The sequence below is a fragment of the Corvus cornix genome, chromosome Z (assembly GCF_000738735.6).
Source record: "Corvus cornix cornix isolate S_Up_H32 chromosome Z, ASM73873v5, whole genome shotgun sequence".
Taxonomy (NCBI): domain Eukaryota; kingdom Metazoa; phylum Chordata; class Aves; order Passeriformes; family Corvidae; genus Corvus; species Corvus cornix.
The window spans coordinates 41,397,340-41,419,643 of record NC_046357.1 but is presented as its reverse complement, the minus strand read 5'-3'; the positions used below and the strand labels follow the sequence as shown (position 1 = coordinate 41,419,643).

General features: G+C 40.8%; 1 protein-coding gene across 3 annotated transcripts in view; it reads left to right on the top strand.

Moving 5' to 3' along the window:
- MARCHF3 (membrane associated ring-CH-type finger 3) overlaps positions 1–22,304 on the top strand; it is a 77,510-nt gene that overhangs the window by 15,215 nt on the left and 39,991 nt on the right. The gene's annotated exons all lie outside the window — the stretch shown is intronic.

Below are 22,304 nucleotides of genomic sequence, written 5' to 3'. Positions count from 1 at the left end.
GAGTACAAAAGCTGTGTATATCTGAAAGGAAAAGATTAAACACACTGAATTCCACCAAGGAAAAGGCACTGAAAACTCAAACAAAATTTGAAGGAAAAAAAAAAAAGCCAGAAGAAGGAGTAAGAAATTCTAAGGTCACAGTATAAATTGCTTATCTCTTTCTGATTTCAAGCAATAAGTGATTTGATCCACATGCTTCCAAAGAAGCCTCTAAACCTGAAATTCTTTCATAGATTTTTGCCTGTTAAATGAAGAGCAGGGAAGATGCTGACAGGAATGGCAGCAGGGAGTATTCCAGCTGCCTCTGAGCTAATTTTACAGGCACACTGGAACAGGAGTCATGGGTCCACAAGTCACTCATTAGCCCCAGTGCCTGCTAGTCCTGAGTATTTTATTGTTGACAACACTTGTGGCTAGTTCTGAGTCCTTTCCCCTTACCAGTTGCTGGTCTGTAAAAATCAGGGAAGAAAAAGCTGTGCCTGCTTGGCACACCTAAAAATAAACCCACAAATCTTTTTTTAACTTTACAGCTAGGACTTTTCTCTCCTTTTTAGAGAAGGGGAAAGAAAAGAGTGACACAGATGAGGATTATAGCTTGTATTATGGAGCAATCTTCTCATAAGCATGTATAACATCCAGTTCACTTGTCATCTGAGCTTTTTTTTTGATTAAATACCCATCTCAGAGAAAGTCATTGCTACTTGCTGATGAGTAGCTTTTGCAATGCTTGGCATCGGGTCGGAAATTGCTAAGTGTGCTGTACCTGCTGTAGTCCTCAAGGCAGGCTATGGCAAGTAAAAATTTCTGTCTAAATTACAAATTAAAAATAATACGGAAATTAAAAACCTACTCCTAGGAAAAAGTTCTTGTCCAACAGCAGTAACCACTCACTGTTTTGTGGGGTTTGTTTGGGTTTGTTTCATTAAGTGACCTGGCAAAGCATGTTTTTCTGGTTAAATTCCTTCACCATTCACAACATCCTGTGTGTTTAAAAACATGATTCTCTGCTGTTGGGTGATACGCTGAGATGCAACTGCAGGTGAGCTCCATGCACCAGGAAGTCTCTCTGTGTGCTGGAATGCATCTTATGTGCCCTCAGTTAAAATAATAATAATAATAATAATAATAATAATAATAATAATAATAACTAAATAACTTTAAATTTCTTTTGGTTTTGTAGCTTGGAGCTGACATGCAGCCCATTGTGTGACATGCACAGTTCTTGGCATGAGAGATCCCTTGCTTGTAACAGGCTGTGGGGCTTTGGGGGTGAATTTTGGACAAGGAACAAACAGAAAGCAGAGAGGACCAGCTGTAATTTGCTCTTGGACTGTCTAGCACGGCTTGTTCTGTTGGGATGATGTGACATGAGCAGCTCGGATGTCATCATTTGGGTATGGTGTGACTGTCCAAAATACCCAGTGGTAGAAGGGTGTTTTTTTTTTTTTCCTTCATTATTCTCTTTCTTATTAGGAAGGCAAATAACCCAGCTCTGCAGGCAGTGCTGTCAAAGATGCACTTATTCTCCAGGACTGAGAACGCTGCATTTGTCTTTGGCCTTTTTATAGCACTCTTTCTGGCCATGCAGTTTTCTTAATGGAATCGTGTGTCTGATCCTTTTAGCTGAGAGAAACATTTCAGCATTAGTGACTAAGGAGGAGATGGGGCTCTGTGTGTGCCAGTGAGGACCTTAGGAATGCTGTGGGAGGCAGCTGTAAATTCTCAGGTGGTTGTGGCTCTGCTGAAAGGATGAGAAGTCTGTAAGGATGGAAAAGGAAAACAAAATTTTAAAGCGTTTAATGAAATAGAACAAGATTGCAGCCAACCTGTGCTCCTTCTGCCATATATGTGGGTTCTTATTTGAATTATTTATTTTTAAGTGCAAACACAAAATAAGCATCAAAAAAAGAGAATAGAAGAACTCAGTTCCATCAGTTCTGTCCTTCTGTGGTCACCTTTTAACCATTTTAGCTGTTAGCACATCTGGGAGCTAGAAGTGGTAGAAAAAGTTTATATAGTAGTCAGATCTTTCAAAATCCTGAGTTATTTAGAAGAGTGATGCATTTCACAATGAGTTAGTTTCTCTCCAGTTGAATACCCAGGTGGGAATAAGTTTGGATGCTGCACAGTTTGTGTGCAAAATTAGGCATTCATTGCAGAGGTTTCATGGGTACATTTCCCTAAGTTTTTAAAGTGTTTGTTACACAAAGCAGCGTGGAGAAATTAAAAATAATTTTAAAAAAAGTTAGCAGGGAAACATGTTTGCTTTGGAACTGCTATCCAAAGGTGCAGAGGGACCTAGGAGCACAGGAATTGTCTTTCTAGGTTTGGAGGAAAGGAAGGAAAATATATCCAGGGTGAGGCCTGCTTCTTCATTTTGTACACAGGATTTGTATTTTTGCTCTTTTAAATCTTCCCTATATGAAAGAAATTTACTTTCACACAGTCTACCAAGATATGTGGGAGAGAACAGGAATATGTTTCTGGGAGTGGAAAATGCTCCTTTTTTTGGGCAAGCTAAGCTTTGAAATCTCCTTGTGAAGTTTTCATGCTAGATGTGACAAAATAATGTGAAAGTAAACATAGTAGCTTGAAAAGGCAGAAATCACAGTTACTGATAACTGCAACATTTGAAATGTGATTTTGAAACTGAATGTTGAAGACCAGAGACACAAATAATAGTGATGGATAAGCTGAAGTGCATTTGGCTACATATATATCATCTAATTACTGTGTTTTAAAGGTTCCTGAAGCTTCTATCCCAGAAGAAAATGGTTCCTCTAGTAGGAGAATCTGGGTTTGAATTTTGTACAGTGAACAGTTATATATGTGTTCATGACATAAGTAGAACTCTTTATTTGGCCCTATAATCTCAAGAAAACAGGACTGGGGGCATGTGGGGTGTCTTCAGAACAATAGAAAACTAAATGAAGGAGGGTTTTGTGCAGCGTGACTGTGAATGAATGGTTAAAGATACAAACTCAATGCTTCTGAATATGTTTGGGATGGTCAGAAAAATCTCCCAAATGCATTGTACTCAGTTTTGTTAAATAATTAAACACACGTTGTGGGACTGAACCACTAAAAGCTCTCAGTGAGTGCCTGGAATTCAGTAAGTGGGAGAAGAACCCCCTGAAAGGCAGCCCTGGTCCACAGAGATTTCTCAAGCAGCTTGATTGTGTTTAGCCAACAGGATCTCCCTCCTGTTTTGTCAGGAGGGCTGAACAAATAATCTAAACTCTGCCATGAGTTTAGAGAATCTGCTTGTCAGGCGTAGGAATCATCAAAAGGGTTGTGAGTACTTTGTGTTTTCTTTTTCATCACGCCACTGAATGCCCTTCTGCTTCTCAGAACTGATGTCTGGTAAAGCAAAGAATTCATAGAGAGAGGCACTGAAAAGTTTAAGCCATCTCTGCCTTTTACCTAAGCTGTGGTTCAAAAAAGCGTGCTGCCCATAAATTCCATAAGTTCTGGAACTGCATTATAATTCCCAACAAAAAACCAGATATAATCAAACTGCATGCCAGCTTTTCTTGCATTAAAGCTTTACTAGAAAAAGGGTGGCCAGCTGAGCCAAAGATCTGCCCCCATGGCTTTATGGGTAAGTCTTGAGCTTGCCAGGGTAATGCATCTCGTGGAAGCCTGTTTTCCATCTGCTGGTCTAATGACACATTAAAGCTATAACAAAAAGTTAATTCCCAGAGCCTTGAAATCTTGTCCCTTGTGTCTGTTGGCATTGTGATTGACTGGATGAATTTTGGAGCAGTGAGCAGTTACATTTGTGGATGGTTTGTATCACTGAATGATGGCTAAATATTCTCTGCATCAAGTCCCTGTCCTGCTGTAGTTCTGTGGCAACAAATCTGCGATGCACGTACAGCATAACTTTAATTTTCACATCCTGTGGCCTCACCTGAACTATTAGAAACTGAACTATAGTCTGCCTCAGGACTGGTATGAGGCATTTCTGGCTGATTTGGGTTTTGTAATGTTCGAGATGCTGAAAGCAAAATTAGCCACTGAGTATTTGACACAAAGTAGCTGAACATCAAGTGAAGAATCAGAGAGAAATAACTTAATAACAGTCAGCTGGCAACAAAGGAACTGAGCTTAATTGCTGAATATTCTGTTTCTTAGAATGATGAACATTTCTAATAGGCAGTTTTGTGAACTGGGTTTCCAAGCCTGTTCTGTAAACATGCAGAATAATTGATCTTGCCAAGAGCCTGCTGAGATGGACCTTTTTTAAAGCAGTAAGGTGATGATGGCCAACACAACAGCAAGGAAATCTTGACCCTGATGAATTCAGTGGCAAACTTCTCCTAAAAGTCAATTAATTCAGAAGTCATCTTAGGTGCTGGATCAGAGCTCCTGAAAGTTGCTGGAAGTAGATGGAAGGCTCCTGGTGGAATCTATGCTGAGAAAGACACCAGGACAGGATGGGTTTCTTTGCTTCTTTGCTCTGCTTATGCTGCATTATTGGATTTGCATCTGTCTAAATTCCCTCAGGCTGAGCTTGCCTCACTGTCTGCTGCTGTGCTTTGTTCCTGTCACAAACTTTACAAAAATCTGGTGTTTTTTTCACAGTCTGGAGCTTTAAAAAACATCTGTCTTTGTTTTTCAAAACAATGAGTCTGATGCTGCTCCTGGGTCAGTCCAAGAGAACGTGACAGGACTAAGCTGCTGGGTCCCATTAGGGGCCAAATAAATTTTGGAAGAAAGCAACTCTCTTGTTCTGTATCCCATTTTATTCTATGGTGCTTGGGGATGCAATTACTTAAAAATTTAAAGCCTAAAATTAAAAACAGAATTCTTTTTGTTAACTTCAGCCCTTGTGGAAAATTAGTAAATACTTACATATGCAATTGGGTCAAACACTGTTCCTGAGCTTGCATAGATTTTTCATTGAAGAGAATAAAATACATTATAAATTTGTGCTTGGCAGAAGGACAGAGGCGTTGGATTACACCAGACACAGGTTTAAGAATAAAATACTGGTAGATACTGTAAAAATATTGAATTAATATTACAGTATTAATATTAATACTTCGTGTACAGCACCCAGACTTTGCCCACAGGCAATTTACATTTTACTCTCAACACACCCTAAAAACACTAAACTTCTTGTACACATTGAAAACCTCCCAAAATAGGAGGAAGTAAACTCCCTGAAAATATATAATTCTTCTTAATAAGGTGAGCACTAAGTTGCAATTCTTACCACTGGTGGAATAAGGCCTATTGCTCCTCATCAGATATACAAGGAAAATATGTGATCAGTTGTAGCCCAAGTTAACTGCTTTGTCTGCTTTTTAAGCATGCAGACAGGCATGCAAACCCACAATTCTTTATGGTTTCATAAAACTTAGCATGAACTGATTCCAGGAAAGTCTTCTAAAATGGAAATTAATTAGAAACTTGGTGCAACAGTCACATCTCCAGCTCTCTGGATTATTCCAAATTTTCCAGAAAAGCCTGTCTTCTAAAAAAATTTGCATTAATATAGGCATCACTTTAAAGTAACCAAAAGTCATCGTTTTTCATCATGTTTTTCCTCACAGTTTAACTGTGCTTTTAAATAAGTACTGAAAGAGAAGCATGAAACTCAATTTGGCTTGAGAAAACTGCTTTTCTGGCTCTGCTACTCCTTTAGTTGAAACACAACGTTAATTTCCACCAAGTGAGATGTAAGGCAGTGAAGGTGACTGTGTTGTAAGGAGAGGTTCAGGGGGTCAGTGAGAAAATCCCCCTGGCTGTGGTGAAGTCCTACCTGCAGGTCACTGCACACAGCAGCCCTAAACAGTGGGATAATCAGCACAGACAGCTTGGACAATGCATGCTGATCCCCAGACTCACACGTGAAATGAGTAAAAGATTGTGTCAGTGGATGAGCAAATGTTAAATGTTGTGGGAGGCACCCAGCCTTTTTCCCCTGTAAATGTTTCTCTGTGGTTACATGGCCAGGGAGCTCCATGGTGAGTGGTTGAGATGCCCTCTCAGTCTTGCTCAGGACAGAGTTCTCTTCACAGCACTGTTATTAAAAAAAGCCCCACAATATAGAGAATAAGAAGTTTCATGGATCTGGGATTTGTCCTTTGGAGTAATTAACAGCTCACTGAACTGAGGATTCTATCGTCCGTTCTTTGTGGAAAAATAATAAAATTTGTAACAGTTGCCATTCATTTTTATTTAATGGAGGGGTGAGGCTTTTGTTAGCAGAATCAGGGAATTAACAATCTTGTTAATGTGTTCTGCTCTAAGCTGTTGGTTGTCATTGCAATGCTGCTCTGCCAAGGACAAAGGAATAGAAAATAACTTCGGATAATGTAGTCTATAAATTACTTTCACCTGAAGAGTTAGTGTATTCCTGTGCTGAGCAGATCCTGGAAAAATGAATGTTAATTAACTGACTGGTAGACATTTGTTTCAAAGAAAAAAAATTAGGAGTAAAAAAAAATGTTATTAAGAGAGAACAGAGATATCATCTACTTTTAATTATTCAACAGTATTTTGTAGGGATGAATCATTACTGGCACTGCTAAAGCAGAGACAAAATATTTAGTCTAACACTTTGTTAAAAAAAAAGCATTAAATGCTCAAGACAGATCTTGGATCCATTTTCTTTGATTCATGCAGATCTTTACTGAGTTTTATTTTGTGGAATCACACAGAACCACAGAATCAATTAGGTTGGAAAAGAGCTCTGAGTCCAACCTCTCACCCAGACCAGAGCACTTGGTGCCGTGTCCAGTTGCTCCTTGGACATCTCCAGGGATGGGGATTCCACCACCTCCCTGGGCACCTCCTTCCAGTGACCAATCACCCTTTCTGTGAAGAAATTCCTCCTCACATCCCACCTAAACCTCCCCTGGTGCAGTTTGGACTAAGCTGTGGAAGTGGATTGAGCAGCTTTTTTTTTAAACTTGTTTTAATTTTTTCGTTTTGTTTTGATTTTGGTTTTTGTTTGTTTGGGTTTTTTTTTTATATTGAATGAGTCTGGTGCTACTTGTAACACAAACCTGCTGGGTTTTGAGGACCAAATTTCCTTTTCTGACTATCACACCTATGTGTGGAGAAGCACACTGGCTTGGATAGAGCGCTCTGACAGGCTCTTTTACTTCCATTCAGTTTTACTGATTTTTTAATGTTGGCTGCTCTGTGGGAGATGTGGAGACATATCATGCCCTGGGGACAATCTCTGCAAGACTGAGGATTGCTAGAACATGGGGAAATAGTCAAAGCCATGAAATAAATTTGTGGTTCATGAAGCTTGCCAGAGGACCTTGATAAACTGCTTCTCAAATGTTGGGTGTCTTTTCAGAAGGAATAATTTTAAAAGGTAGAAGCCATGCTTTTCTTCCTAGTGTAAGGCAGCAGTAGAGATGGCCACTGGAATTGTAGAGCAGAACTCTGCTAGATAGAGCTGACCAAAGTTTTTTTTTTATTATTGTTCTGTCACATTTATGTTAGGTTGTCTAAACTTTACAGCAAGTGTTGCAAGAGTGCTAAGCAAGTATTAAAAAATTAACACATAAAATATGCAAATGTGTCTCTGAAGAAAAAACAACCTAGCAAAAGAAATCTCTTTTTCTTTCTGGCTTGATGACAACAGTTGTGATGGAAAGGCAAATTTTGCAGAAGGTTAACCAAAGTTTACAGGCAACTGGCACAAAGCTTTCATTGACTGTGATATTTATTAGGATGTGGCAGTAAACACAAACGAATAAATACTGTAGTGAAGGTGTTACAGCCCAGGCAGTCTGAAGCTTTTTAGAATTGTCATTTTATAAAAAGCTAGTGTAGAAAGATATTGACCATATTTCACTCCTGCACTGGAATTTTATCCTGCATTTTAACTTTTACCCAGTGGTCAGGTTATGGCACCATGTGGTGGCTGCCAGTCTCCACTGGGACCATCTCCATCACTCCTTTTACTTCTCTCTGAAGCCCCTGTTCCAGATTAGCTTCACATTTCACCTGTTAAACTGGTGAGTCCTGTCCACATGGCTGAGGATCTTACTGGTCACTTCTGGGGAGGTAGAACCTGGAGATAAGCTCAGGAGGTTGATGCTGCTGCAGAGCTGCAGTTGGTCAGCTCTTTCAGCATTTCATCATTTTAGTAGACCTGGGATTCCCACAGGCTGATGTGCAATGCAGAGAGGTGGCACCTAACAAGAGTTTAAAGCTGCACCCTCAGGATGGTGACTGCTGCTTTGGGGTGTTCAGTGTGAGGTGCTGACCCATAGCATGGTGCTCCTTTACTGGTGCTTAACCCTTCCATTAAGCCACCATCAGTGACACGAAGGAAGAGGAAATAGTCCAAGATGTTTAGATTGCAGGTGAAGTGCAAGAGATCTTTTTTTTTTGGTTTTTTTTTTGGTTTTTTTTTTTTTTTGGTTTTTTTTTTGGTTTTTTTTTTTGTTGCTGTTGTTGTTGTTGCTGTTGTTGTCATCATCAAGTCTGGGCTCTGCTGTCCCAGTTCTGAATGTAGCTGATCCCTGCTTTACCTCAAGGAGCCTGAAATCAAGAGAGCATGAGAAGCATGAGGCAGGGTCAGAGCTACGATAGTCTGCAATCCTTTCTTATCCATGTGGTTCTTCCTACCTCTGTGTGAGCTGGGTGCTTTACAAGCCTCACTGGGCTGAGTGCTGGGGAGATTAGTTTTCTCCAAACTAGCTTATGGTTTACGTAATTGGTTTTCCAAGGGCTTAAAAAATAAAAATTGTAAATCTGACGTGAGGTCAGTGTTGGTTCTTTGCTTATCTGCTCTAGGCTGTTTATGAGAAGCATCAAATGCATTAATCTCTAAAATGCTTGGAAATAAAACCGTGTAGCATTTCACGGCTGTAGCTGGAATTAGTAAATATAAAGGCCTTGTTTAAGCCCTCAGTTTCTTCACATGAGGACAGGTTTACACCCTCATCTTTTGGGCTGTTTGAACCCCCAATTTAGTCTTTAAAGTCTCTGTGAAACAGAATGAAATACCTTCTGTGGATGCCACTGGAGACCTTGTGAACTTTATGTTACGGAGATCCTCAGGCTGCTCCTTCCTAAGGTGAACTGTGCCAAGCCGTGTCTGAGGGGACTGGTGCAGAGGGAGGAGTTATTATTTCAGTGTCAATGGGAGTATTAATAACACACAGAATAAGCTTTGTTTTCTAGGAGCAGCCCCCGAAGATGATCCAATCTCCAGAAGGTGGAAATTGAATCCCACCTCTGTCTTTGCTCCTCCCAGCAAACCGCAGATCCACTTTTCCACAGCTGCTGAAGTTGTAGTTTCTCTGACTCACTGCATGCATCTGTGACAAGACAGGCAGGAAGATGACTGTGGTAGCAAGTCTCCCCATTCTTGCCCTCCTTCTACTGGTGCCTGTAACCTTCCAATCCACGCAGCTCAATTGCAGCAAGACAGGGCCGTTCCCCTTGCAGCAGCTTATTTTAAGTTTAGACATGTTCTGAAACCCAGGAGATCAAAGTATTTTCAACAGCACAAGAGGAACTCATCCATAATAGAGCCTGTAAAACCAGCTTCTTGCCTGTAAGCTGATTTCATTGTGCAGCAATGGTTGGCCGCTCACTCACTCTGACTATGGGGTTCTGTGACAGCCCTGCTTTTAGGGACACATATTGGGCTGGAAGTAACTGGAGTGGTGTGGGCTTTCAGCTGTGACACTAACACAGAGTTACTTTCTAGCTGCTTTTTGACTGCCTGCTATTCAATAGGGTGCTGCTTGGCTGCCAATATGAACAGCCAGGGGTTTATACAGACTTAAAAAAAAAACAATGGAGAAGAACAACTGGAAGTAGTTCACTGGGCATTACTGTTGTAATCAGCCTCTGCTGATACCACTAAGGTTTAGAAATTAGAGACAACTCTCTCAGTTCCTGGAAATGCTTTATACTTTGAAATTTTTTCTATGTGTACACATTGCTCGTGTTTGCTGGCTCTCAACCCATTTGTTAATTTTCTTTCTCCTTTTAACAGATTCCAGATAAAGTTTTATTTAAAAGCTTCTATTAACTAAATCAAATTAAACAATGAAATATCAAATTGAATAATGAAAAATGAGAGTGACTAAGGCTCAATTTTCCCCATGTTTTGTATAAATCTGTGTTAAAGCCAGGGGACACAAGGGCACCTCCGTCCCAGCTCACTTGGGTTGTGGCTGCCAGACCTTCACAGTGTGTGTGTTCATGCTTTGTTAGGAGTACAACCTGTTCAGGAGCATGTGCAAGTCTGTCTTATTTTTTTCTTCTTCCTGAAGACTCAAATGGCAACGAGTCAGTTGCCACCTCCCATTTGCACACATAAAAATACACCCTCAAAATCTGGGTGAAATTTGTTACCACTTGGACTCCAGTGCTGGCCTGTTGCAATTAATTGCCTTTGTTGATCAGTAGGCTTCTGTTGTTTTGCTCCTGACAAAAGACAAGTGTGCTCTGGTCTGGGCCGAGGTTGTTCAGTATTTTGGGGCTGAGACAGTGAATTTCCTGTCTCTGTTTTGCTTATTTCAGAACTGCTTGGCAGTCGAGAGCCGATGGCTCTATGCAATGAGACAGATAGTCTGAGTTTCTGGGAACGCTTGGTCACAAATTCCTATCCCTAATTAATTCATCCTCTGTCTGTATCAGCAGCCAGGAATGTAATGTGCTTGAAGCAGGTACTGACTGTCAGAAACGACAGATCTCACAAATATTGGAAGCAAATATGTGGTTTAATTATTGCAGTTATCATATGGGACTGTTCAGCTTTGGAGATGAGCTGCACTGGGGAGGGGTTTGAACAAGGCTTTGCCTTGCTTTAAACTAATTTTTGTCAGTCTTTTAACTCCCTATTCTTCATTAGGGCTACAAATACGTTGTGTGCTTGGAGGAGGTTACATAGACAAGGATGCCAAGAGCATTAAGATATATTTTATAGAATGATGGGATATCAGGGATTCATCCTCCTTCCACAGCTGTGGTAAGAGATAAACCAGGAGCTAGAAAGGAAGGAGAGCTGCTGGAGGATGTCAGCTTCCTTAGGAAAATGGGATTCATTTAATGGAAAAATTGAACCAGTTTAAGGACAAGTGTGACAAGCTGAGAACAATGCCCAGGTGGTGTGGGAAATGTAATTAACCTTTGGCAATGCAACAGTGTCAAAGTGATGATACAAAAATTCACTAAATTCACTAGTTTATTAGGGTGTTTGTACATTAACTGATCAGTTTTTCAACTTTGGTATCAAAGTTATTATAAAATATTTATGGAAGTATTTTAATACTTTTTAATTAAAGACCCAGAAACATCCACTTAAAATCACACTAGTCTACGGCAAGGAAGGCAAAAGTGATGGAGATGGCCTAACACAAAACAAAAAATGATTGAATCTTACTTATCCAATTTATGGGGTGAAAAATGATGTTTCCAGCAACAGGCAAAAGCTAGGAGAATTGGTACTTAATGAGGAAATTTGTTTCAGTGCTTTTCTCTAACAAGGTGTAATTTCTTTCTGACCTGACAGGCTGCTAAACCTTGGGATGCCATTAAACTGGTAATGAAGTGCCATGCTAAAAATAGCCTTTCTGCTTTCTTTCTGGTTGCCAGAACCAGCAGAATCATCTGTATACTCAATTTACCACTGAGTTTGAGGCATCTCTGCGTGGAAGCCTCCGGGGAGGAGAAGTGTTGTCTTTTCTCTGTCACGCAGAGCAGAGTTCCGTGCTCATCATGTGCTAAACAGGCAGATAGAATTGGGAGCTAGGCATTTGATCCTGAGTGTTTGCTCACCAGGTTAGGATCACCATGAAGTGTCCTTTGAAAGCTCAGTCCTGAGCATTAACTGAACCAAGGAGAGTGATCTTTGTGGAAAGTGTGGTGTGCTGGTTTATTCTATTAAATGGCGGAGGACCTTTGAAGCCAGGATCCTCAAACTTTACATTTCTTGGGCTGCGTAAATATAAATTGCTCTTGATTAAGTGATGGAGCTGGAGTACATTGCTAGGGCTGTTTTTCAGGACTGTAAAGATTTCCATTTTTTGGTTTCATTGGTAATTGTTCCTAACTAAACTCTCCTCAACTGCAGTTGCAGCCACTGCACCCTAAGTGTCAAAACAGAAGGTGAGTGAATAGATTCCAGAAATTTCCACAGTCCTACAGCGAGGTAAGGCTAGCTGACCCTAAACTCTGGTGTTTAGAGTAGCGGAGGGGACAGAGACCGACAAAACCCTGCATTGTGGAAGATAGAAATCAATCAAGAGTTTGTGGAAAACTTACATCCTAAACTTCCATCGGGGTGCTCCTTTTTACCTGCCTCAGCAGCACGCAATGGCAGGAGGACACGTCTTGGAGGAGAATCCTTTAATTGCTTGTTTACCAAGAAAGAATAATTTATTGGAGGATGAAGCAGGCTGGTAAAACACATTGCTGAAAGCAAATATGTATTTTATCTTACTTTTTACTTCTGGCTGTTCACAGCATCTCCAGAGACCCCAGAATTTTGCAGCCCCCGAGGTAGAACTTGGAGCTCTTTAGTTATTTTGCCCTTTGGCAACAGCTAACTTCACACAGATTCTTCTGCAACAGAGCCAACGTGCTCAGCCAAGTTTTAGCATTTCCATGCTTCTGGATGATTTTTGTGCCATCAGTGATGTGTTACGATGTGCAAAGTGGTACAAATATCTGCAAACGTTTTGATGAGACATAAGTGAATCTTTAATAAGATTCTGCTTTGAAATTGGAATTGGAGGAATATCACAATCATCATATTCTCAGACCTAGTGGGACTTGGCCCTGGTGTTTGGGGCAACCCCAGGCATCAGTCTGGAGAAGGGAAGGTTTCAGGGTGACCTAATAGTGACCTTTTGATGCAGAAGGGAGGCTACAGGAAAGATGGAGAGAGATTATTTACAAGGGCTGGAGGGACAGCACGAGGGGGAATGGCTTCACACTGACAGACAGTAGGTTTAGGTCAGATATTAGGAAAAAATTCTTCCCTGAGAGGATGGTGAGGACCTGGCACAGGGTGTCCAGAGAAGCTGTGGATGCCCTTGGATCCCTGGCAGTGTCCCAGGCCAGGTTGGATGGGGCTTGGAGCAGCCTGGGATAGGGGAAGGTGTTCCTGCCCATGACAGGGGTGGCACTGGATGAGATTTAAGGTCCCTTCCAGCCCAAACCATCCTCTGATTCTGATACACAAAGCTCCACCAAGCAGCAATCATATAGTGGTCCAGGGATGTGGTGTCCAGTTTCTGGATTACACACACTCAGCTTCTAAAACAGGATTAGCAATTATCTGCTAGTGAAAACAAATAGCAGAGCTTGCTCGGTGGCACTCTAAAAATCTATGAAATCTCTTGCCGGTCCAATTACATAATACTATAACTTTTTTACCATTAGTCTGGCTCACTGCTGTTCTGCAAAGCTCTAATAATCCTGGACCAAGCTTGTCTTGGGTATGCAAGGAAATCTGCATGTCAGGGTTGATTTCAGTGCAGAAGTCACAATAACACACAGAGACAAATCCCAGCTGAGATCAGCAGCCACTCCAGATTTCTACCACCTTTATTTCTTATAGAACTAAGGCTAATACCTAGTTCACTTCTAACTCTTGTTACTTTTCTTGTTGGCGTTTCTCTTGGATTTGGATAAGGAGAATAATGTTGTCCAGTCAAATTTTGCCTCTGCTATTTTGATTTAGTTCTGTCTTGTAGTTTTGATTTGCTACTGCAGCATTTCAGTAATTTGCTTGAACATTACTGAAAAGAAATTGAATTTTATAGGCTTTATTTTGCAGCAATAATTTTTCACTTCCAGGTCTGCACGTCAGATCTGATTTGTTTGATCAATGCCAACTTCATGTGGCAATGACTAAAAGCATTCTTGGTGTGCTTGTTACTGGAAAAGAAATGGGACTGTTCAGTCCCCACAGCATATAGTTTTACATAACACATCACATACCCATGTAAAACTAGTTAGTGTAGGGGATTATCAGTGATTTTAATTAACTCACAATATTCCCCATGTATTTGTCTCATTCTGGACTAGAGAGAGAGTCTTGGAGTTTGATGAAAGACTCTTCCCGCCCCCCCCCCCCAACAAAAATTCAAGTTCAGAGGGAAGTCTTTATGTAAATATTATAGAAACCCATGGAGCCCACACTTTGATCCTGCTGAGAGAAATAGACTGATATGGGAACAGGAAGCTTTTATCTTCCCATGTGAAGAAAAATGCAGCAAGAATATTTTTAGCTGCTTTTGGCTGAAGGGTAAAAAAAGGGAGAGGAATAGACCTGCATTTGGGGGCATTTTGCTTTTTAAAGTGCTTTCCTCTTTTTCAAACAAGATATTTGGAAGACTAATTCCCATATCATGAAACATCAAAAACTCAGCTGCTGCCAACTGAAACACAACAAGATAAAATAATGCAAAGTAAATTCTCTTCAGGGAAGGAAAGTGGCTTGTTAGATGGCACCTTCAGAATGACCTGGGGTGATCCCAGAGTCTTAGAACAAGCGAAAGCACATATTCCACATGTGAATATATTAGTTTGGGACATGCTTTGCCAAGCGTCACACACAAGCCAAGTTTTGTATAGTTGCAAACAATCATCAGCTGATTCATTGCTGAATAAAACATTAGAATTGAATCTGCCCCATGGGGTTTTCAGTCTTGTTGTAGAACTGACAAGCACCGTACTCAGGGAAGAAGAGGTCTTCTGATTGTACTTGGCGCACGTAGGCTTCAACGCAGAGCACCAGACAACAATTTTAGTAATGCAGGTACCTTGCAGACAGCAAGACGTCTGGGGTGCACCATGTGGAAAGGAGAGAAGTCCTCTGTGCAGGAACTAAATGCTAATATTAAATTTTTATGCAGACGAAGATTAAGGAAGAAAAAAAGTTAATATGAAGATACCTGACTGATTTCAGGTTAAATTACAATGCATCAAAACAGAGGTATGCAGGGTATGATAACAATCTTTGTTTCAAAACTGGAGTCCTAAAGAGAAGCTATGCTCATTGAGCTTCTAATGAAGCTTTTATCAAATGCAAGACTGATGTAGCCAATATTGCCAAACTCTAGAATTAAAACATAAATGTATTAAAAAGAGAAATGTTTTCAATTTTCTACTTGCTTTAATTTGAAAGTGGGTTTAGCATCTTTTCTAAGTTTCATGCATTGAGCTGTTTTCCCATCAATAGTGAGAAGCAAAATGCAATAATTGTAATAGGATCATATTCGTGTGCAGTATCGACTGCAGGAGCTGGAAGAATCAAATGTACTAAAAGCGGGCAAATAATTGACTTAGCAACGATGAACAGAAGAACTAGCATTTTCGTTAGGCTGTCTGCAGAAAAGCCATGACAACATTGTTCCAAGTAGCCCCCATTAGTAACTGGAAACATTTTGCTTTGTGCTGGCTCTTTTTCTGCCCTGCAGTTTTCAGGCTCTTGCTTCCATCACCTGCCAGCACTCCCTGTGCTCTCTGTTGCTCAAACTCTTGTGCAGACACATTGCTTGGTCATAGCCTCAGAAATCTGTGTGGATTTGGCCACCGTGAGCCAGGTAGAACCACAGGTTAAAAACTGGTCCTGTTTTCGAGGAATTAATTCACACAAGATTTACATGAACAAGAGTTCATTACTAAACCCCAGGCATGAAGTTAAGCCTCGGGTATTAAGTATTTACACTATTTGCAGTTTAAGTAAGTCATTTTCAGCTTGGCCTTACCTAGCCAGGAGGAATCAGTTGGATTCAGCTGATGTTTGTCTGTGTGAGTACAAAAAGAAGCCAAATTAGGGATTTATTGCATGAGGCAGGGCAGTGATTTGTGTGGTGTTGGCAGCCCTCCTTTCAGCCTTGTAGTGGAAATGAGGAGAGCTATTTTTGAATGTGAAAACATGGCCTTGGGAGTACATAAATATTGAACTTTGAACATTTTCCCCTGAGCTCCATCTTACAACTGTGGCACAGTAACTTTGAGTCCAGCCTAAATGTGAGGGAGGTCAGTAGTAACAGTTCCATCAAATGCAGCACTTTTGGATCAGATCTGACTGAACCTGTCCTCCTAAGACCTTGTACTTAAAAAAGACTTCAGGAATTTGTGTTTGACTGAAACATTGGTCCTCACGCTGTCTCGATTCTCCCCATCTGCTGAAAAAATAGTTGAAAGCATCAAGGTGTAGTAGGTGTAACTCCTGTTCCATTTCTTTGGTGCACTTTGCTGTGTGTGGGCGTGGTGTGAGTCTCAGAGGGTGGAATGAGCATCCTGCACTCCCAGATTTTGCTTTTTCTGACATAACAAGCGCCAGGAATGAAGCACCTAAATTGAGCAGAGGTCAGAGTCCAGTAGCACAGACTGATGTGGTTAAAACTGCTGCTGCTGGAAATAGCAAAAGGCAGGTTTTCTGATGAAATCTGAGGTGCTTGCAGAGAATGGGACTGCTGAAAGTTTTACAGTTCCTGTGCTGAAGGAAGTGCCTAGTCAGTAAAACATATTGTGCAAAAAAATACTGTTGCTCTCCAGAACAGAGTGCTTGGTGATTTTTAGAGATGACTCCTGGCATTAAGGACTGACACGGATTTCTTTGTCCTAGACTCTCGCTGAGAGCAAATTAAACTCTCATCTTACAGGTTTTAAGCCAAAAAATTATTGTCTCATCTGTACAAAATGACTTAATTTAGAAGATGAAAGAGAATCTAGAACTTTCTAGAGCAAAAACCCCAAGCTTGTGAGCCTCTTAATTTGCAAGCTTTGAGTATATAAGCAGATACTAATTCTTTCACTGCGTTTTGATGTCCAAGTGTGAAAACAATTGTGGTTTAAGCCATGCCCTGGGGCCAGAATAAGCAGGAAATTTGTGGACAGGAGCGGGGAAATAAGGGAGTGGGGGTCTGAAGAGGACGTGGCAATGAAAAAAAGAAATTTAGGAACATGTTAGGGTAGGTGCCTTCCTAACCTGTGAGGAAAGTCCTATCTGCTAGAAATAATACAACACAGTACAAGAAAATATATATATTTCCTTATACTTTGAAAAAAAACCCAAACCCATTTCTGTTTCCAGATCAGTTGTAAACAGTATTTGTAAACAGTATTTGTATCTTCTTGGGGTTTTTTTCTTATTAATGCAAGGCTAAAATGCCACCTCCACCACACGTGCTTATGGTATTTATTATCATGTGGAAACTTTCATTTCAACAGCCAACAAAAGGATACAAATCTAAGCAAATGACCCAAGTTAGTGGCTGTGCAGGCGTATAAAGCAATTTAGTAGAGTTACAGTGCCAAAAAGGGAGTCTATTGCTCTCATGGAAAATGGTTCAAGGTTCAGTACACAACAAAATAACAATGATTTATGGGTGGGCAGCGAAGTTTTAAATGCATGGCCAGACTCCTAAGGACTATTTATGCTGGACTGCTTTGTGCTGCTGCCTCAGACTAGCAGTCAGTTTTTTGATGTGCTTGTTTATAAAATTGCACTTTGCAAGCAGCCTATTGCGTGGCAGTTTTTAAAAGCCCCTGGAGCTCTCTGCAGTCAGACCAGATGAATGGAAAATGCTGTTCACAGCATGAAAAATTAGTAATGTGTGGGCTGAAACAGAGTAGAATTGCCTAATGTCATCCGGGTTTGATATTGTGCTACTTTCTGTGTGTCGAAATGCTTTAATGTGAAGTCTGTCCTCCTCAGCTGGTGAACAGTTACCACATCTTCCTCTTGCACTTTCCAGTGGTCTCTCACAGCTCCTTGGGTGGTGGTTGTAGTGGTATATTGCAAACTGGATGCTGTTGACCAAAAAAAATTTTCTCCAGCCTTCTTCTCTTGTCATCGTGTCCCAGAACTGCAGTGTCCTCGTGCTGCCTCTCTCACTGATGGCCATAATGAACAGGTCAGGCAGCATCTTTTATCTCTCCTTGTGGTGAGGCACGTGTCATTATCAAATATAGGAATTAGTCTTATCAATTTAGAGAAACTGATTTTTTACTCGGAGGACTTGAGGGTCTTGTGGTGCTGCAGCATCCAGGGCTTCCGCTGGAACTGCCAATTACTCCACGAGTTTCTTTACTCAGTGTTTGTGTGTTTGAGAACAGGAGGGCATCCATGAAGCTCTTTGAGGTGGATCATAGAGGGAAGAGTCAAGAAACATTTCAAACAATTCCAGATGTGAGTGTCTGAGAAAGGATGTGCATAAAACTCCACTAAAATAGGATTTTCAGGTGCCCCAGAGGTTCTTACTTTTTTTAAAGTGTTCTGTCCATTCCACCTTCACAGTACCCAGCATGATTTCGTAATAGGTAAAAAGCTAAGAGGTTTCACAGTGCTTTAGAGCTGAGAATTTTAGTTCTTCTGCACTTTTTTGGTAGAAAGGGGAAGCAAGGATCACACAGCAACTGTGTGATCCAGTGACTGCAGTGGCTGCTTTGGTCTCTGGAGCATCTTAAAGGGTGGCACAAAATTGTTGTCTAAACCTCAGAGATGGAAGGATGAGTTCCTGTTCTCCATTTCTAGAAACAAAGGTAATCTTGTAACACTTGAGCCAGTGGAGAGCACATTTTTCACACAGCCTCTGATGACTGCATTGTTGGCAGCTTTTGAAAACAATAATTTATTACTTAGAATGCAACAATTTGCATTCTGAGTAACCAGCCAGGGTTGGTAGTAGAAAAGAAGATGGGCGATGCTTCTCCATGATTTGCACCGTACTTCCAGCTTGCACTAAGACAGAGAATTCTATCTGTGCTCCAACTCTGCTGACCTGTCTGAAGTGAAAGCTGCCCACAGGTCCCTGGGGTCCAAAATTCTGGAGTAAACTCATCAAAAATATGTCAAAATATAAAAATAGGAAATAAAAGTACATTTCTGAAACTTCTGAAAACTGGAGAGTGTTTGTTTTGGTTTTGGTTTGGATTTTTTTCTCTTTTTTTTTTGTGTGTATGTATTTGCGATTTTTTTGTGGGTGTGGGGGCTTTTTTGTTTTTGGTTTGGTCTGTTATTGTTATTATTATTTGTAGAAGTAGTATTGGTATTATTATTTCGGCTGTCTTTTTAAAAAATAATGCAGTATTTCTTGGGAAAATGTCTCCTTGTGGGATGCTGGTGGTTTTTCATGCATATTTTTAAATCTCGAAGCTGATTGATGCAAGCTCGCATTGTGTTTCTTGAAAGTAATAGGGTCACTAGTGGGAACGTGGAATAAGAAAGGTGAATGGGTTTCCAAGTTTGAAACCATGACTGAGAGGTTAAATAAGTGCTTTTCGTAGCAGAGATGCTGAAAGAGAAGGAAAAGGGAGCAACTCCACGAGTATCTGTTCAAGATTTGCAACCCACTGCTTGAAGTGTAAAGATCATTTTGTCTCGTGCAAATCTCAGCCACCCACAGCTTCATCAGGAAAACAGCGCTAAACAAACTCTGCTGTGATAATTTAACTCACCACCCTGACGATGCTTTGTGGGTCTGAGAATTGGGGTGAATTCATGCACAGTCAGAAAGAGCGTGACAAGGATTCCAGTGGTATTCCAGTTCTGCAGATGGCTTTGTCTTTAATTTCAGGGCAGTAATGCTGGGTTTTAACATCTTATTTGAGTGCAATTTGATGGAAGTGGCAGTGTCTTGCTCACTGGCATTTGTTGAGCTTTGTGGGGTTTTTCTGATACAGAAGTCATAAATCTATTAAATTGGAATAAAGGAATGTAGGAATATAGGAATATAGCATCCTATGAATTATTATGGGGCAAAGGATGTGTTTTGCACTTGAATCTTCTGCCTAGCTTCAACATGGCCTCAGATAATTTGCTTGAGTTTATTGGTTGGTTTGTCATTGTTCTTACATTTATTGCATGAAGAAAATACCTGGAATACCTTTACTTTTATTCTGTTACCCATAAACCCATACTTATATATATATATGTAAATGAAAAATTAAGACTACTGAAAACACAGAAAAGAAAGAAAGAAGAGCTAAATACTAAGATACATTCATCATGCCAAATTCAGCCACTTTTCTCAGAATTTTCTGACGTCTGGAATAAATATTGATATTTTGTCTTCCCCAAATTAATACTGCTAGATTTCATAAATATTATCTAAACACATCTTCCTGTTCTTGTTCTTTATTTTCTCTTTTATTGAGGCATTTTTAACAGACTTCCACCTGTTTCAGGTCAAAAGCTTTTTGACATAATACATACATATAGGTAAATACTGACTTTGGAGGTTTGTGGCTGGTAAGATTTACAATTCCTTAATGTCGGCTTTGACTTCACGTTTGCTAAGGATCTCTGTGCTTCTCAGGACAACTAATCTTCGTTATTTACCATGGAATTCATTATTAAAGCACATATAATTTAATTCTGTAATTGCATTACTTTTCAGGCACACGCACTGATCTTGCGTGAAAGTGGTTCTTCTGAATTCGGAAAAACGTGTTGTAACTTTCAACTTCCTTTTACAAAAAGAATGAGGAAGAAAGGGATTACGTTTATCTGCTCTGCCAAAGTGGGATATCAATGCAGTGCTGTAGACAGAAATTTGAATTAACGTTGCTGAGATATAGCCAGATTATTTCCCGCGTGCTTTGAAGCTTTGCATTTAGTTGCATCTTCTGATGCTCCAGCAAGTGCTCCAAACTCATCAAGTTACTGATGGATGTGTTTGTAAAGGCCTGGATGGTCACTTTATATGAAATTATAAACCCACTGTTGTACTTAATGAGGTCAGTGAAGCAATCAGGAAAGAAATATATAATTCTGCTGCGTGGGTCTGTAAGCATGACACATCATAGGCTTTTTAAGTTTAATGAAGCAGCTACTCAGCAGCTGAACGTTCTTGTTAAAGAGTCTCAGCATGGATTTTAAAACTAAAATGTTGCTGAACACCGTGGTCTCCTTGGAGAGTCTGTGGCTCTTATTCTCTTGAAATGTCTGCATCTTTTATATGTTAATGGTTTTGACAAGAGCCATTTGCTTCATTTTCATTGTAAATTAAGCCCAGAGTCCATTCCCCATTCTCTGAACACTCTATCCCCTGTAAGCTGTCTCATCAGTCTCCAGCTCGCTCCCTGGGGTATGTGTGGTCTGAGAATAGCTGAAGTAATCCTGCAAAACAAACGCTTTGCCGAAGCATTTTCCTATTTTAGAAGCCTTTCTAAGAATACAAGTCCCTGTGTGAAAACTTGCGTGGTGCAAGTGGTCCAGCATCCTCATTAGTCCTCTCGTGCAGCAAAATCCTACTGCCAAATACATCCCTTCAGGGGGCTTCCCAAGGTTAATGCTGCTATTACTCAAATCCAACAGAGGCAAATCACAAGGTTTCTTCTAAACGCTTGGAGAAACACCCCTGTTTAAAGGGTTTTATTAACGTTTAGTTTTTAAAGATTCTTCTCAGCTGCAGTGCTGACACCACACAGCCATGGCGTGCAACACAGAACACTTTTTTTGAGGGGGAAACTCCTGATTTTAACATGGGAATATCATCATTGCAACCTGCAAGGTTTACATGTGACTGCAGCCAAGCGTCCCAAGGCATGCTAGGGAATCTTTCCCCCTTTTGCAGAGGGATTAATCCACCCTGCATGTGTGTTTTTGGTGCCTGACCTGAAGGGGAAGAGGGCAGGGACACATCCTGGTGGAGCCACGCAGCCTCCCCTCCACGACAAACCCACCCAGCCAGGAGCATCCCACCAAAATATCAGGAATTTACATGCCCAGGCTCCTTGTTCCCAGCGTAACCCTTCCTTCCCGATTACCATTGAAAGCACCATGCAAAACACACCACCAGGGATGCAAGAAGGAGCAAAATAGAGAAGAGAGATGCGGGCAGGCTGTGATTTCTGCCTCACCTTGTGGCATAAATTACTGCTGTGCACAGGCTGCTATTAAGCAGGTTTGTGTGAATAAAGCCCTGTACAGGATTAATTGCCAGGTCTGTTCTCTGCTGCAGGCTGGTGATAGGAGACACCGAGCAGCAGTGAAGTGTTTTCAAAGGGGATTTGAAGCTGATCAGCCATTTTCTCTTCCAGTATATAACTTTCCCCGCTGGCGGACAGTGGCAGAACCTTTAAATTTAAAAGTGCAAAGGGTGAAGATTGTATATTCCTCTGAAATATTTGGAGGGGGAGCAGCAAAAGGTTCAGCCTCTCTGTTTATCACTCGTGACTTCAGGAGTCTGCAGAGAGGAAAAAGCAGGGTTGTTGGCTTGCTGCTTGTGGGATGCACCGACTGTTTTCCTGTGACACCTAATGTTGTGAACTCGCTCTCCCTGCCGAGCGGGCTTCAGAAATCCGGGGTGGGGAGGGAGGGATGCTCCTTCTCACGCCTGGTGTTG